Below are 19,229 nucleotides of genomic sequence, written 5' to 3'. Positions count from 1 at the left end.
GGACAAATTAGATCTTTAATTAGATTTAGTGATGGCTTTACCAGAGCCATGTGACAAACTGCTATAGGAAAGTAACATTTTAAATTTTGCTTCACTGAAACACCATGGAATTCAGAATTGTTTGTGATTGGATTTTTAAAAGCTTCCTTTCATAACATACTTTCTAAAGACCAACAGTTTGTGTGTTATAGATATGAGAAAGTCTTAAATTTGAAGTCATAACTAGGTTTCTCCACCTCAACAATATTGACTTTTTGGGTAGGAGAAGTCTTTGTTGCAGAGAGGCGTCTTGGTCATGCTGTTCATTGTAGAAAGTTTAGCAGTATGCCTAGCCCCCACTCACTAGGTACCAGTAGCACCTCCTAGTTGCATCAACTAAAAATACATGTCTCCAGACATTGCCAAATGTTCCCTGGGGCACAATTTTACCTTCAGTTGAGAACCAAAGAGATAGCTATAATCTATAAAACCGACTGTCTATCTTCTATATTTCAAACCACTTAGTTATATGCAAAAGGGCCAAATCAATTACATCTTTAGCACAAACATCCCACCAGCACTTCCACCCTGTATGCTCTGTGTGGGGAAAAGGGGGTGATTTAATTAAACAGAGTAAAGAAATTCTCCTTGGTAGATTGTATATGAGAAGACTACTCATGGAAAATGATCATGGGAAAGCAACAGAGAGTCATCTGAAGAGTTGGCCTTTCCTATGGATTTATAAGACATTCACACTATTCTTTAGTGATAGTACATATTGATTTGACACCAAATAAAAGCTGGAGACATCAATCACTCGGAGATTTTGGCACACTGTAGAGCCCAAATCAACAGACAAATTATGGTTTTTAGATAAATAGCCACACTTGAACAGTCTGTTTCTTTCCACATTTAAAAATTTCATCTAAAACACTGGGAGAGAACAACCTAGACTGAAAGACATTTAACTGGTAACTATTAGAGAGAAAAATGAAAATTATGTATTTTTCAACTTATACTAGTATTATCTCCTTTTTACATTTAAAGAAGCAAATGTGAAAGTTTAATACATAGTCTAAAATATATATATACCTACTTAAGAAGTAAAACATAAAAAGCTTACACTCTAAAGAAATAATATTATTGATGTAGGAACTGCTTTATTAAGAGATTACTTGATGACCATGGCTAGAACGTGTCCTGAAACAACAAGGTTGTGGGTTCAATCCCCGGTCAAGGCACATACAGGAAGCAAGCAAGTGAAACAACAAATGAATGCTTTTCTCTTTCTGTCTTTTTTTTCTCTCTCTCTGTATCTCTAAAATTAATATAAAAGAGAGAGAAAGAGCTTGCTTGAATCTTTGCAATCATTTAAAACAGGCTACTTATTTTTAAACTTTTTTTTCAGTTGAAAAATGGGAGAATAAACTAAGGCACCTGCAATTTCTTCTTGCTCTAAATTATTATATTAGGTTGTTTATTTATTAATGGGGTGGTTACTCTTCTGCTTTCTCCTATGTTTATGTATTAATTTTTCCAATTGGGGAAAATTGACAATATTTATCAGTAAGTCCATAGTTCTTGTCATTATTGTCCAAATTTTAAATTTTTTTTTATTTATTTTTTTAATTTTTACAGAGACAGAGAGTGAGTCAGAGAGAGAGATAGACAAGGACAGACAGACAGGAACAGAGAGAGATGAGAAGCATCAATCATTAGTTTTTCATTGCGCGTTGCAACACCTTAGTTGTTCATTGATTGCTTTCTCATATGTGCCTTGACCGCGAGCCTTCAGCAGACCGAGTAGCCCCTTGCTGGAGCCAGCGACCTTGGGTTCAAGCTGGTGGGCTTTTGCTCAAACCAGATGAGCCGGCGCTCAAGCTGGCGACCTCGGGGTCTCGAACCTGAGTCCTCTGCATCCCAGTCCAATGCTCTATCCACTGTGCCACCGCCTGGTCAGGCTATTGTCCAAATTTTAAAAGGCTAACTATACCAATAGTTTCATTTGCAAGCCAACTTTTACGTTTCTCATTTTCCTCAGCCTTTGTCAGCAGACATATGAAAATACTTTGCAGGAAAATAAACATATACAGGAAGAGAAAAATTTATTTTTTATTAATTTACAATTTGCTTTGAAAATTAATGAACAATAAATCTGTCATTCTTCTAGGTTTCATTTTGTAAAGAGTTGGTTGTGTTGTCTTATTTTCACTTTTTTGGTCACCAGACAGAAGATTTTAAAGTAAGAATTAAACTTTCAATAAGAAAATTCATGACCATATTTAAGTGCGTGAGATCCTGCCCAAAGCCTAATCCTCGCCTGTTTCTGAGATTGACACACAGATGATGAGTTATTATTAACTCACAGCAGTCTCATTACAAATTAGGTCTAATTAAAAAATGACCACATGTTAGGGAACAATTCATTGGATTATTATACTCCTAAATTTTAATTTTGTAGAAATTTGGCAGGATGATAGGTTCATGTGGTGTTAAACACTAATTTTGATCATGGCTGTCAACTTGGCCTTTTTTTGCAGTGTGATACAAAAGTTCTACTGCAGAGAATAAGCTTTAATGAGAATGCAAAAAAGGGTAACATTCACAAATTTGCTGACAGCTCCGTGGCATTATATGATATGTTAGTTAGTGTTTATCTACAGACAGAGCTAAAGCAGCAGAGAAAATAGTGCAACTATGTTCTTTACGGTGGCCTTTAACAACTCCAACCAGCTAGGACAAACTCTAAACATGCAGGAGTACTTAGACCACCATAAACATTTGAACCATCATCTTACTGCTAAGAACATGCAATCTGTAGTGGTGTTCTTTGTGGAATGATGCTTCTTTCTTTTGATGTTGTAGATAGTGTTGCTCCATACAGAACAGAAAATGATTCCTAAAGATCAAAATAATGGATGTCTTTTTATACGTACTTGAATGAGCCACATACATTATCTTATTTAACTATTATATACAGTAAATAGTATGAACATAATACAAACGGGAAAACTGAGACTTAGAGTGGTTGAGTACCTTGCACTAGAACACCTGGTAAACTACTAAGACACACTGAGATATCATAATTAAATTGTCCTCACTTTAAGACACGTGGCCATCCATAATTGTCAAAAACAGAACAATTTGAGTAGTCTGTACTTTTTATTTATTACTTGTCTAAACTAAACCTGGCCTAGTTTCTTTCATCCATCTGTGTGTGAATAGAAGAGCTAAAGTAGAGACCTGGGGTGTTTCAAGGGTTATGTTTAAGTTTTCATGACCTTTTGAAGACCACCAAATTGTTTTGCGTCCTGGATATTGACTATTAAATATTCTGCTAAAAGCAAATATTTCCAATATTTAAAAAAACAAAAATGAAACAGATACACAATAAAACATAGATATAAATAAAATAGATAAATCTGGCATGTAACTTATCTATTTTTCATTAGAAAGAGAAGGAGAAGGATAACATGCAAACACTCCTGGTCAGTTTCTGCTACATTTTCAAGGATCATATTTGCATTATTTACTTGGGTGGGTTGTTTAATAATTACAAAAGACTATTTGGGAGATGTTTAAAAATCCTGAGCTGAAAGTGTGAGGTGTGGTTAAAAGCATGGCCTTGGAGATTAGATAGATCTGGATTTGAGCTGTGATCTAGACTCTTTTTCTATAAATTAGAGTTAAAAATACGTGTTTTATAGATTTTAATAACATAATTCACAATATTAAAACTGCTTAGCTGAGCACTTGGCACTTAGTAATCACTCAATAATGGCATTAGGCTCTATGACAGCAGAACAATTACAAATTACTCATTTTTAAATTCTGTCCTCTTCTATTCTAATTTCTAGCTAGAGCAGAGAAAGAACATTTTTCAGATTGTAACTTACATGATAGAGACTAGAGATGACTATTACTCCTTGTGAAGATTTTTGCAATAGCCTCTTAGCCATCTCTTTGCTTCCATATCTCGTCCTTCTACATTTTGTTCTATACCCAGCAGGCAAAAAGATCCTTTACACAAATCAGATCGTGTTAACTCCTCCGCTTAAAGCCTCTTGCATCTCACAGGGAAGGAAAGGTGAGAACTGTACAATAACCTACAAGACTATTGCTGTAGCTTCTGCCCCCTATTACTTATCTGACTTCACCTCGTACCATTTCCCCTCACTCACTCTGTGTACTGATTAAGGTCCTCTGAAGAAACAGAGCAATAGGAGATGTATTTTATAATGAAAAATTAGCTAATGCAGTTACAAAGACTGAGAAGGCCTATGATTTGCTGTCAAGACAAACTGGTGGAGTAGTTTAGTCTGAGTTCGAAGGCCTGAGAACCAAGGGAGCTGATTAATATAAATTCCAGTCTCAATACAGGAGATGAAATGAGATATCCCAGTTTAAACAGTGAGGCAGAAAAATAAAAGATAAATGCATCTTTTCTTTACCTTTTGTTTTATTTCAGACCTTCAACAGATTGGATGATGTCCAGTCTCACTGGGGAGGGCAATCTGCTTTACTCAGTCCACCAATTCCAGTGCATCTGGGTGTGCCCTCACAGACCCACCCTCAAGCAATGTCTAATCTGGCACTGCATGGCCCACTAAAACTGACATAAATTCACCATCAAGCTCTGCTTCATCTCAGCGGCCTACTTTCTCTTGTCCAACTTGCCAGCCACACTCTCACCTTGGGACCTTGGCAATCTCTTTGACACATGCCTAGCTAGAGGTTTTACTCCAAATATTCTGATGGCTGACTACCTCTTCACCTACGAATCTTGCTCAGATACCCTTTCTCAATGAGACCTGCTCTCAGCATCTTATTTTCAGTTGTAACCCAAACACAATCCTTCTTTTTCACTGGCTTTCCTTATACCCAACCTTAATACAGTCTTTTCCAAATTACATATCACATCTTACATAGTATACAGTTTATTTATTTTATGTTTTATTCCTTTTTTTTTCTTTCTTTGTTTTTTTTTTAATTGACCGCCTTCTTATTAAACCCAGGTCAAAACCAGGAAAAAATCATGGTGAAGTAAAATAAATACAGATTTTCTGAACAAAAGTACGGTGCTCTTACAAAAGAAACCCTGCAATTTTCCTTAGCTTTTTCTGCCATGTGAAGTCATAGTAAAAAGAATTGTCCATGAAGAAGTAGGGCCTCACTAGACACCATATATTCCAGTTCTTTGATCTTGGACTTGCTTACCGACAGAACTGTGAGAAATAAATTTTTGTTTTTTATAACCCACCTAGTCTGTTGTATTTTTGTTGTAAAGTCCAAATAGGCTAAAAATAAAGTTGTTTTAAGAAAGTTTAGAATGATACTCCAAAATCACCAATTCATATTCTTTGAGAAAAGTATCAATAGCATCCATGACTATATGCTTCTTAAATGCTGGTGCTGTGCCTTATTCATTTTCTCTATTCTAACAGTCTGGCCATTACCTATAAGTAACAGTACTATTGAATTAATACAAAAGTGAACAAAAAGATGTTCAATGGATCCTTAACTGCTAGAAAACTACTTCTTATTATATTTTATCCCTAAACTCCATTTTCTATTGGAGTACTAAGAACATTAGTAGATATACATGCTCTCTCTCATACACACACATATATGCACATACCTAAAGATAAATGAATTAACAGATTTTGTGTTGCTATAAAGATACTTATTAATCCATATAGCTAAATGTAGGCTTGTATGAAAATGAAACAACCCTTCCAAATTCCAGAATGGTGTTTCTAGCATAATAACCAGCTATGACACTCTTGCAATGAGATTAAATTGTTGTCAGTAAAAGATAATGAACACAGCATGGTTCTAGTAAATCTTTGCCAAATAAACTGGATGTAATCCAACTAACTGATGAAATACTATTGCTAAGAAAATGAGTGAAACCTTCCAGCATGACAAGTCCGACCATTGGTTAATCACAGCCACTTATGGGATCAAGACCTTGGCCCTCAATACAGTGACCCAAAATCTAAAAATTCTGTTAATGATTAACATCAATTATTCTTTTCCAAGGATCTTGGTCATTAGTTTAGTTCAGTTAAGGATTATCAGAAGCTAGAGAATATCTCTATTTTTATAACAACATAAGCTTCTGCTCTGCAAAAAAAGCAGCTGATTACATTATTATTATTAAAAAGTAAAATAAAATAAAATCAATTTTCAGATTTTATTGAAATTTCTTTACTCTCGTTAAACTATGTGCTAGCCCATATATTTTTCATGTCATAAAATGTCCAATATCAACTAATAACTGCAGGTACATAGGTCAATAGAATGGCCTCTAAATTAAGGAATGAGAGATTATTTTCTGTTTACTTCAAAAACTGTACCCAAAGACTGCAGTAGATATGATTAACCTTCAGTTGCCCAGGAGCATTAATGTCAATTACACATTATGTGTGACTTTGAGCAAGTGATAGAGCCACACTCTGTGTCATGATAATGAAAAACACTAGGTCTCAAAACACCCTATGTGAAATTTTTGCTGTGTGAAATGGCCAATATTGTTTGTTGTGTAGAATCTGATTACCTGTATTGTTCGAAATGGACAAGAATACCTAGGATGAAATGGACAGATTGCCTAGGCAAACCTTATTCTTACAGGCATAACAAAAGTTGACTATGTGTAATAGCGGAAGTGTTTGAAAATGCTTTTGATTTTAGAATGTTATAAAATACAAATAATGGCAAATGATTAAAAAATAAGACAAATCTTTTTCAATATTTTATCCCCCTTCTAATCATAACCATTCATCTTCTCTCAAGCTCCTCGAACATTAAATGGAAATTATTTCTTTTGAATTCCCAATTTGTAGCCCCCTGCAGTCAAGCTTTCACCTGCAGCTTTCCACCGAAGTTCTCCAGCCTCAGGTCATCTACAGTTTCCTAATTGTCCTATCTGATCATCTTCTTTCAGCTCTTATAATATTTAATCTTTCCAGACTGTTTAGAGCTATGTGGTATTTTCTTCTGTTGGAAACTAAAACTTCTCTTGAATTACAAGGCACCAAGCTTCTCTTTAATTTGAAACAACCCCTTCCTCATATTCTTCTCTAGCTTTTTCTTATCTACCACCCATCACATTTTGGTGTTCTCAGTTTCTATTCTCGATGTATTGTCTTTGTTCAATCTCCAAAATCCTAAGACATGACTTGATAAAATTCTAGTATATATCACTAACTGTTCTTTTTAGCTCAAGGTCCTTATCAGTTTGTCTACTGAATATCTAGACTGAGATAATATACATATAATTAAATCTAGATATTCAGAAACAATCATATATTCCCACCCCAACTGTTTTGCAACTTTATTCACTATTATACTGAAAAAGTAGAATACAAGATATATATATTTCTTTGCTTTTGTGTGTGTGTGTGTGTGTGTGTGTGTGTGTGTGTGTGTGTATTTTTCTGAAGCTGGAAATGGGGAGAGACAGTCAGACAGACTCCCGCATGCGCCCGACCGGGATCCACCCGGCACGCCCACCAGGGGGCGATGCTCTACCCCTCCCGGGCATCGTTCTGTCGCTACCAGAGCCACTCTAGCGCCTGGGGTAGAGGCCAAGGAGCCATCCCCAGCGCCCGGGCCATCTTTGCTCCAATGGAGCCTTGGCTGCAGGAGGGGAAGAGAAAGACAGAGAGGAAGGAGAGGGGGAGGGGTGGAGAAGCAGATGGGCACTTCTCCTATGTGCCCTGGCTGGGAATCAAAACCGGGACTTCTGCACGCCAGGCCGACGCTCTACCACTGAGCCAACCGGCCAGGGCTCTTTGCTTTTAATTTCTGTGCTCATTTGCTTTTCATGTTTCTTTTATTCTTATAATTGTAATTTTTTTTTCTTTTACATATATTTAATCAGACCCCAAGTTTTATAGTTCTGCCCCCTTTGGATCTTTCTCTCCAATTTCATTCCTCATTGCTTATTTCATAAACTTATTTTCTTTTCTTTTTATAATCATACCTTTTCTTTCCAGATAATCTCTATGTTCCTGCTTTTGGTCTTGATTCCCTTCAGTCCATCTTTCACAACCTGTAAAATATTCTTTTTAGTGTAAAAATCTGACTTTGTGACACTCCTGATCAAAACCTTTCAAATGATATTTGTGGTATTCAAATTATGTACAAATTTCTTATTATGCCAACACTGGCTCCCAAGATATGACTCCTGAACTTTTTCTGTACTTATCCTCATACCATAAGCTTTACACTTCATTAAATTCTCAATTTTCTGCTAACTCAATTGATATAATTTATGTATTCATCTGTTCATCAGATTTTTAATAATTTACTCTACAGTAAACCACCTGGTGGGTATTAGATATACAGAAGTGATTGAAATATATGTAGATCATTCCTTGGTCATTCACCATTTAATAAATATTTATTGTGCTTTATTGCATGAGAAAATCCTGTGCTAAGTTTAGTGGTACAATAGGAAAAAAAAAAAAGATACAGCTCATGCCCTTACAACACTTTCAGAGTTCTGGGGGAGGAAAAAAACATCAAAGCTTTTTATAAGTAGAAATTTAATTAAGAAAATAGAAAAGACTATGTGGTACAAAGAAATATAAGAAAATTTAACTTAGTAAAGTCAGAAAGGACTCTCTGAGAGAAAAATAAAGTTCATTAAATAGAGATTTGAATGATAATCAAGAATAAATTACTTATAGAACGGATTTAAGACCACTTAGCTTGAGAAGACATTTCAAAATTCTTTTCTGGCGGGATCATTATTAGTAGAAGGGCTTGAAAGTAGACTGATACTGGAACGTATGGGGTGTAGTGTGGAGTGGAGGAATTTTAATGCCAAATGATGCTATCACTTATAAGACCACATTAAGGAGTATTTTGGTTTGTATGGTTTTGTTTTTGTATCCTGTGTGTACTGAAGGGTTGTAATCATGTAGGGAATGGCAGTGTTAGAATAGAAACAAATCTGTGTTTGAAAAGATCAGGTCAGCTTCCACGTAGATAATTGAGTAAAAACTCTCCAAGAGAATTCACATATACATTATATAGGAGACTATATTGGAAAAATAATGGAAGCATGAACTTAGGTGTTTGTGGTAGAAATGGAGATAACTGTTAGGCAGAGCAAAGGCACTTCCGTTTTGCCCCTCCTGACTCCCATTTTACTAGGACTTTGCAGGTTTGAATTACTACTATCTAACCCAAAAGGAACAGACATGGTTGAAAGACTCAAAGGTTTTAAACACCTTTTTGGTATTCTTGGAACCAACTCACCACGGACTGACCCACCTACATTCCAAGGAGCAGATGAAGTTCTACCAGCTCCCTAGCAACACGCATGTAAGCAGGAATATTCAAACCCTATAAATCTCCCAGCCTCCCTCTTATCCGGGCTGACATCTTTTTCACTCTTAGCCCATCTGCACCCAGATGAGCTAATAAAGTACATTGTTTTACCTCCCTTGGTCCTGTGCAATTCTTCTTGGAAAACCTAATAATAACTATACTTATTCAAAAGACATTTAAGAGATAAAATAAATATAATTTATAAATAAATTTACACTAGTCAAAAAAAAGAGTAATCAAGAATAATTTCAAGCTTTTTGCTTATATTGCACAACTAGATGGAGAAGTGACAATTATGGTGAGCTAGTAAACTCTTTTTTATCATGTTTAAGAAAAATAAAGTGGGAAGTCTCAATCATTTAATTTGGCACGTGCTGTGTTTGATGGATTTTAGAAAACTCAAGTCGATTAAGGTGGTGAATACACAATGTAATATTCATATGATGTATTGTAGCATTGTACACCTGAAACTTGTATGATGTTATTAACCAATGTCACCCTAATAAATTCAATAAAAAATTCAAGTGAAATAATTAAGTAGGCACAAAAGTATAAAAATTATCTCTGAATTATAAAAATAATTGTGCAAAATCTCTTTATAGGTGATAAATTATAGACATGAAGTATATATGTCCTTATTTATAAAATACACACATACAGATGGAGTGCACACATGAAAAGAAGCATTTTCAGGAATAAACTGGGATGTGAAAAACTATTGAAGTCAAAGGATAAAGGGTTTAAAAATGTCAACAGTTCTGAATGTTTCTAGTAGATTATAATAATGGCTGAAAATAATTCTTTCCATTTTATATTATGAAGTTGCTGTTGATTTCTTGAGAAGTGATGATTATGAAAACCAGATGAGAATGTTCTCAGAGAAATTAAAATATACTTTTTTATACTTTAAAAATATATAAAAATAGGCCCTGGCTGGTTGGCTCAGTGGTAGAGCATCGGCCTGGTGTGCAGGAGTCCCGGGTTTGATTCCCGGCCAGGGCACACAGGAGAAGTGCCCATCTGCTTCTCCACAGCTCCCCCTCTCCTTCCTCTCTGTCTCTCTCTTCTGCTCCCACAGCCAAGGCTCCATTGGAGCAAAGTTGGCCTGGGCACTGAGGATGGCTCTGGGGCCTCTGTCTCAGGTGCTAGAATGGCTCTGGTTGCAACAGAGCCGTGCCCCAGATGGGCAGAGCATCGACCCCTGGTGGGCATGCCGGGTGGATCCCGGTCAGGTGGGTGCATGCGGGAGTCTGTCTGACTGCCTCCCCGTTTCCAACTTCAGAAAAATACACACACACACACACACACCATATATATATATATATATATATATATATATATATATATATATATATTAAAAGTTACAAATAATTCTCTGCTTACAGGCCGAGAAGAAAAAAGGGTGGGACTTCTGAAGAAAGTGACATTTAGATTGACTCCTATAGAAAGACAAGGAAAAAGATCAGCAAGAGAAAAAACGTAGCAAGCACAAAATGAAGCATGTGCAAAATCTCTAGGAACAAGAGATCAACAAGGTTGTACCATTACTATAAAAAAAGAGAATAATTGCCAATAATATCTCAAAAGTTACACAAGACAAAGGGCATTCAAAACTGTAGAAACAATTTGATGGAGCTTTTAAAAAATTAATAATGGAAACTTTTGAAAGTTTATTTCTAAAAATATTTCAAGAAAGAACATGACATGACATGATATGCATTTTAAAAAGACATTAGGTCTATTTGAATGTTAAAGTTAAAGTCAGATTGTAACAGATTAAAAAATGAAAAACTTACTTCTCCAGCAATGACAGACAAAATTTAGAGAGAAAATCTTTCTGTGTCTTAAAAAGAGGAAAATTTGGGATCTTTATTTGCCACGTGGCATCCATACCAATCTTTATCTGAAAAGCATAGAAAACAAAGTAATAACATTCAACTAAGTGGAAGTTTAGGAGAGAGTATTATCATAAGTGAATTTAATAAGTAAAGATCACCAGGCATTTAGAGAATAAATAGAAAAATGGAGAAGTGACATACCTGAGTCATGAAAGAATAAGAGTTTTTTTCTTATATTTTAACAAGACAAAAAGTTGTAGAAAAATTCTGAAAGCAAAAAAAAAAAATTGACCTTTTCTGCTGATTCTTTTATACTCAATGTGTGTGAGATAGACTCTACCCAAGAGAGCAATAAGAGAAAGCAATATGTCCTAAGAAAAGAGCCAAGTTACAGCAAGGCTAGAAGTTGGAGGAAACCTTTGGAATAGAGATTGAAAATATGAAATTATTAATTACAGAGTAAGTGTTGTAAAAGGCTAAATAAGAGAGAGAGAGGGGAAGACAGAGAGAGAGAGACAAAGTATTGGGGGGATTTGTCCAGTTGAATGAATAAACAGTAAGAAGAGACTATAGGAGAAAAAAAAAAGTAAGTCTTGACATTTGTAGCTTTGTCCATGCTTCCTCTTCTTTCTCAATGCTCTCTGCTTTCCTTCTTTACAATTTTCATTATAATCTAAACAGACATTTTAAAAATCATTCTTAAAACACAGTCAATGAAGTTTTGTTTATTCACATTTCTCTCTCAATCTCTAATGGATAGCAAACTCATTGAAAACAGGAATTGGTTATTATTAGATTTTATTTTTCTAACATCTAGAGTGTATCTAGGGGCTTATTCATTGCCTAATACTTATTTCAAAAATGAATTACCCCTTGAATATGTACATTTGTGTGTAGAATAAGATCGATAGCGCCAAGATTTGAAAGTATAAGCTGAAAGGATAGCTTTATTGGCTTCCTCTCTAAAGTAGAAAAGTTTATCCAGAATGACCTCTGATTTTTTTCTGACACTGGAGATCTTATGACTTCTAAATAACTAATCTTTTATTTGTTCAGATGTTACACCAGTGGCTTTTTCCCCATTTTCTCTGCTAAGATATATAAGCTAGCAATGAGAATTTTTGACACTGACCTCTCTTTTGGGTACCTTCTATGTCAAGTACCTTATCACTTACCTTTCTTTTAAACTTTCTGAAGTATAAAGTTAATTTTTATATCAACTATCTTGAAGAAAAATAAAAATTTTTGACTAGGAAGCATCCAGCTCTAAATATCACATAGATGCCGTGTTTCTTAAAATTCAATCCCTCATTTAATTTTATATTTTAAATTATTTGAGTCAGTCATGAAATGGCTTAGTTCTGTTGCCATTTATAAGCTGTAAAGCATTACAGAAACTTGGAGTAAATAGTATCTACAGTAAATTATTTGTTAGAAAATTGATTCTAGAAAATTTTAATATAAATATTCACAAAACAATTTATGAAATTAGTTAAATAGTTTGCTTCTTTATATGCAACAATTACATATCTATTATAAAATTATGTACATGGGTTACTTTAAGCATATTCTCTAAAAGATAAACTGTGGAGAATTACTATTAAAAATTCTTACTCTTTTTTAACAAAGTTTTCTTTCTTGGTTTAGTTATTTTTATTTTTATATGTTCTTTGAATAATATTTCTCTTGATCCCTGAAATGTTTAATTACATTTGAAACACCTGCCTCACACATCTAATAAAAAGTTTGGATTCTATAAAACACTACTTACAAAATGTTTAGCACAGTTAGATGGCCAAGTATTCTGTCACCAAAATGAAATTATTAACCAATGGAAAGTGGAATATAAAGAGTTTTAAGAACATGGGAAAGTGGACCAAAGGAAATAATAAATTGAACCCCTGTTCATACATTCTGAATTGACTGTTGTTCAGATGAGTCAATACCCTTTATACAAGGGACAATGAGATCAAGGCCTTTTTTCCTTATTACCCATGGAGCCTTCAACTAGTTGAAAAGAGGTTTGGGTTTGTTTTTTTTTAACACTTAAATTTTCCACTCATCTTTTAATTTGCCATGAGATACATTATTTAAAATTAATTATAGTTAAAACCTTAATATGGCCTGACCTGTGGTGGCGCAATGGATAAAGTGACAACCTGGAACGCTGAGGTTGCTGGCTCAAAACCCCTGGCTTGCCTGGTCAAGGCACATATGGGAGTTGATGCGTCCTACTCCTACCCCTCTCTCTCTCTCTCTCTCTCTCTCTCTCTCTCTCTCTCTCTCTTCTTTCTAAAATGAATAAATAAAATCTTTAAAAAATTAAAATTAATTATAGTAGTGATTCTATAAAATAGTTGCTAAATGGCTTAGAGCAGAGAAACAAATCTTAGAATTTTGTTTGGGACCCATGAGGTATGTAGATGAGTCTAGAAAGCTGAAAACTCCTGAAATGAGGTAGTTTCTGTGTCAAAAGTCTCTTGTTTTCACTTATCAATTTGTTCACTTAATGCTGAAGAGGAGGGAACACATGAATAATGTGACCATAAATAATTTTCCTCTGTATCATGTTAATACCACAATTCACACATGTTCTCTGATTCATACCTTTGCTCTGTGCATGGTCATTTCACACCACTGCCCTTCTCTTTGCATCTTTGATTTGCAGGCGTGACTACAGAAATAAAAAGGTAGCACATAAAGGCTTAAGTGAAAACAATTTTACTTGCCATTAAGTCAATAAACATTGTTTGCACAACATGATTGCCTAGGTGCCAAGAGGAAAGAACAAGTATGAAGTATCAAAGAAATCAATTATATTGACACTTTTGAAAGAACAAAATTTATTTAAATCTTCTGTGATCATAACCAAAATTAGTATAACATCATTAGAATAAATAAACATAAAAGCAAAACAAGGCAAAAGGGCTGATTGTTTTTGTACTCCTACAATGGAAATATTTCTTGAGAAAGTTCTAAATGTGATATTTAAAGAGAGATAAGATTCGAAATGACACACTTTCTATTCTAATTCATGGGCAAGTTTTTAATAAGCAATAAGCAGCTGAAACAGTAAATCATGTGTCGTGATAAAGATTATAGAAAGTGTAAAAACTAAGAGCAGTAAATTCAGTTGCTTTCTTCTGTAGCTCTTTTCACTAAATCTTAATTTATTAGTCTTAAGTCTACTATGAAAAATCACTACACACGTGGAGGTTCAAACAACCAAAATTAATTTTCTCACAGTTTTGGAGGCCAGAAATCTGTAAACAAGGTGTTGCCATGGCCACTTTGTCCCCAAAAGATATAGGAAAGAATTTTCTCCATGCCTCCTATAAGCATTCTTTGATTTGTGGCCTCATCACTTCAATCTCTGCCTTCATGGTCACATCTTATCTTCTTTTTTATCTCTTTCTTATGAGGACAAATATAATTTTATTTAAAACACATCTGGATAATCTAGGGTCTTCCTTTTAAATGCTTAATTTAATCATAATTTTTGATATATAAAGTAATATTTACAGTTACAGTGGATTTGGACTTTTTTTTGAGGGCCAGCATTTAGTCTATTACAATAAGAACAAAAATTGTATCCTTAATATAACCTTATTTAAAGATAATATGTCTTGCATAAGAGGAGAGATAATGAGATGGTGAAAAGGGTAAGTATTTTGTTATATATTATATCTCTTCAATATTCAAGTATCTCTTGAAAACTCTAGAAAGGTGATATGTTTAATATTTTTAGTCGCATCAATCTCTGACTTGCTTGTTCTACTTTCTGGTCCTGTATTTAAAGTTTATAACAAAAACAGCTTTGATCTCATTTCCAGGAAATCCAGGTCTTATCCTACAAATTGCTTTATCCTTGAACTTTTAAAATTCACTGTATCAAAAAAAAAAAATAGAAGGACAGATAGGCTGCTCATATGAAATGATGATTTCATGTCACATCTCAGTTTTCTTATGGAGAAGATTCACAAGCCACCATGTTGCCCTGGGGGAGAAATGTTGCCATTTTCACAGCAAAGTGTTTTTGTGCAGCAAAATGACAGTTTTCTTCAACAGTAAAACTGAATTAACTTCTGAGGGGAAAAAAATGCAGTAAAAATGTCAACCTTATAAAATATATCATGTTTTGAACATTTGCACATGTTTTTGACTGACCTGACCAAGAAAGATAATGTCCTCAAGGTACTAGTGAATCAGGGACTTGGAAGCTGAAGGACAGGTGGGGTGAATATGGGAGAGCTAAGAACAAGGTGGAGGGAAGGTGAGCATGAGAAGAGAAATTGTATCTAAGTTACAGGTATAGAGCTCAGGTATGGAGCTGTTTCTGGATAGTATGAGTATAATTTTTATTTGTGCAATATTATTAGACAGTTTGAAAGATCTATGCAAGTCTAGAATCAAAGTAATACATGTCTGAACAAGGAAAGCTGACTTGTCTCAGAAGAAAGTCATTTTTCCTCCCTTCCTCTCTCTTTCTTTCTCATTCTTCCTTCCTTCTTCCCTCCCCTCATTTATTTCTTTATTTCTATAATGCTTTTCTGTTGGTATTGCCCACAAACATAACAGGTTTCAGAACAATTATTTACAGTTCATTGTGACTTTAAATTTAGCCACCTTTCTCTAGTTTGCTCACTTATTCATTAATTAAATGTTCACTGAACATTCTCTCAGAGAAATGGTTTGGCTTACAGAAAACAGTATTTGTTCATAGCCATTAAATGTATACAAGTGAAACAGCACAAGCCATAGGAGCCAGCCATTATGACTCCTTATCATCTGTTAGAAGATTTCAACCACGATAGAGAGTCTCCTTTTTAATTTTACAAAGAGAGCTAATCCACCATGTTTTCTCCTGATTAATGAAACAAAACCAAGGAAATTTAACATCCTGCCCCACCATGAATGACACAGGTGAAGACAAGAATGAACTACTATTAATAGCAATAACAGTTGTATAACTGTGTACAATTATTTATTTTCATAAATGTTTCATTTTCCTTTTTAAATTTTGTCATCACAGTTATCATTGAAGTAAATAGTAAATAGGAAAGATAGTCATATTTGAGTCCAGAATAATCACAAAAATAGCTTCTGAGATAAAATATTAGGCTCACTGTAAACTAGGCAGATATCTGAGTGAATGACTGTGGTTTCATATAAGAGAAGAAATGTTTCAAGAAGCCCAGGTCTTGGCTCAGTTATGTAACTTACTGTTTGATTCTATCTTTGGGCTTCAGTTCCCCTCTTTGTGCAATAAAGAGAAAATAGTCTATGATTTCTCAGATTCTTTTCAGCTCAGGAAGCACACGTTCTAGCAACCCTTTTTGGCAAGAGTGTTGCCTTTTCTTTGTGCATAAAAAGCTTTTACTTTGATCTGTTAAATTTCTCTTACCCTGGTTTATGAGAATAAACTTTGCTTTTGATGTCAAGACTTGCCTCAATGTAACTTCAGAGAAATAGGATTGCTTGGAATAAGAGGATAATTCCAGGCCTTAGAGTTGTTTGTGGTTTTTTTTTCCTTTATACAGTTGTTTGTTCATAAGGCAGCAGCCTACCCTCTCATATTTGTTCTTCAATAAATACCCCTGTCCACCAAATGCACCATCTTGTTTTACCACTCTAAGTGGTATAGCTTATTATTGCCAGCCAACTGATCAGATGAATAAATCTACTTTTTAACTGTGGCTAATGTGTAAGCTATGTTCAAAACAGTACTTTACATGTAACCAGAATTCTTCAAAGATAATAATACAATTATAGCTTGCAGTAAATTGAACTCTCCATATGTTTTGCACATATCCATGAAAAAGTCAGGTGTTTCCTAGTTAATAAAGAGAGGAGCAGGCAGGGCCTTGCATATAGTATCAAATTCTGCCCAGATCTCTGTTAAGGCACTTGTTTTGGTCTATAGTCTTCTGTATATATTCTGATACAGGATTCAAGAATATCCTGTATCATCATGTACTAGGATGCCTTGGGCGTTTTGTGAAAGAGGGAACATTTTTTCAAAGAAAGTATGCTATAAAGCAGACAGAATCTCAGAATGGATGTAGAATCGAAGTTAAAGAAAAGGTAAAACATTATATGTATACTATATCAATTTAAAGGGTATTAATGGTTTTTAAAGTCTTTTTTTAATTTTTAAGAAAATGTAAAGTTAAAGGTTGTTAGAAAAGAAAGAAATATTCTTTCTTCAAATAAGTGTTTGCCTTCCTTGTCCACCTATTTATTATAATTTCAATTTTCTCCTGTTCATCTTCCATTCTCCCTATTTCTTTAGATAAAAAGATTATAAAAATATTTTAAAAATCAAATAAAGTTAGAAGATTTTATTAAAAAATAAATACTAAAGGAAGTAACAAGATCTATTTGTATGCTCTTCTGTCTATAGTAGCATACAAATATATATGCAGCCCACAATCCATCTTTTATTTTTATTATAGTTTGTCCTACTCTCTAACTCTTGACGTGTCTTAGTGTGTAATAATAAAGAATTTGGATTCAATTTCAAGTATTTCTCAAATCATAATGCCATTTTGAGAAAAATGACAAAAGCAAGATTACTGACCATATATTAACTCAAAGGCTTTTATTTCATCTGATCCTTTATTTATATAAGATACTTGATTTCAGCATGCATTCAAATTTACCAATACTAGTTGATTTGTAATCCCCCAGGAGGCTTGTTTTTCTTAAATAACATGAGATTAAATATCAGATAAGTCGCCTGTTTTCTAAAATGTGCTGATTATCTTTTGTGTGCAGTACTTATAAAGAGCTGCTCCCCTTTTGTCTATGTCTGGCAAACTTCATACAGCGTAGTACCTATACTCCCTGCTCTCTTTTTTCAGTGTGGATCAGCCAAGGAAAAGCTTAGGCAAGAGGTGGAAGAATAAAAAAAGAGCATTCTAGATCCCTGTTTTTCTTTCTGCGTCCATGCTTCAAGAGCTGTAATGCATTCTTAGAGACACCACTCCTGCTGCAAACCTTTCCCTTTTACATCTCTCAACTTCACTGAGCATCAGAACCACTTGTTTCTTTCTCTCTTGCCCTAAAGGCCCTGTGATAAAAACACCTTGCTAATTATCTAAAGTCAGTTCCTTGGAAAATGAACTTTGAGAGAGATCTTTCTGGATGTGCCTTCAGGAGAAACACCTGCTGAGATGAAGGGAAGTGAATTGGGACAGAGAGAAAAGTTGTCCCTTGATGGCCCTCAGAAGAAGTTTGACTCCCAAGGTCCACAGTCTGGGCCTTTGCATTCTCTGAAGACCTGTAGATGGGTGTGGGTTGCCCAGAGGAGGGGCATAACTTTGGTACAGGCAGCTCTCTTAGGTAAAAGGCATTTTTGTGAATCCTCAGCTCAACACTTCTCACAGCTGGGAGGAACAGTGGGGAGAGCTGAGCAGACCCAGCAACCTACACTAATCCCCATGTGTTTCTCCAGCTCTCCTTGGTTCTTGTAACCTTGCCTGAACATCTGTAAATAATCCCTTCATTATGCTCACTTTGGCTAAACCTTTTGATGAAGCATTTGTTTTTGTACAGATCCCTGACTGGTAGATAAAGTATTGGGAGAGATAATGTAGCTAATTTATTACCTTCAGTGTTGGTTATTTATAGCAAACTGAGATTTCTTTAAACTCAGGCAGTTATTGATATTTCCACTTTCAAATCCTGGTTCTAGCCCTTGCCTTCCACTTGCTTTGAGCTATTGTTTAGTTATTTAAAAGATCTGTTCTTTGCCTTCTGTGTAAAATACAAGCAAGGACAGCACCTGTCTCACAGGATTGCAATGCAGATCACACGTAACAATCAACTGATTAGTTGTGTACTTGGCACACAGAAAGTATCTAATAAAGATACTTTTTACTATTACATCTAGTTTCATCTAATCTCCAAGAAGCTGCTTTTCTGGGATTGTTTAACAGTTATAGTCCTGGATTTACTATTATGCCTAAATGAATCAAAAATTAATTGCTGCACTGTTTTAGTGAAGTTTATTTATACCCCCTGCCTCATTACATTAAATAGATGCCTAATTTCCCCCAGAGTTAAACT

At 34.7% G+C, this 19,229-nt stretch overlaps 1 long non-coding RNA gene across 1 annotated transcript; it reads right to left on the bottom strand.

Moving 5' to 3' along the window:
* Positions 1 to 2,777: 2,777 nt before the first annotated feature.
* Positions 2,778 to 11,218, bottom strand: LOC136329004 (uncharacterized). Its single transcript, XR_010730131.1, has 3 exons — positions 11,118 to 11,218; positions 7,967 to 8,035; positions 2,778 to 2,878 (listed from the first exon to the last, which is right to left on the bottom strand). It is a non-coding gene; the product is annotated as an uncharacterized lncRNA (long non-coding RNA).
* Positions 11,219 to 19,229: the final 8,011 nt, after the last annotated feature.

The sequence above is a fragment of the Saccopteryx bilineata genome, chromosome 3, assembly GCF_036850765.1.
Source record: "Saccopteryx bilineata isolate mSacBil1 chromosome 3, mSacBil1_pri_phased_curated, whole genome shotgun sequence".
Lineage (NCBI taxonomy): Eukaryota > Metazoa > Chordata > Mammalia > Chiroptera > Emballonuridae > Saccopteryx > Saccopteryx bilineata.
Note: the sequence above shows the minus strand (reverse complement) of the source record. Positions and strands in the feature narration are given on the sequence as shown.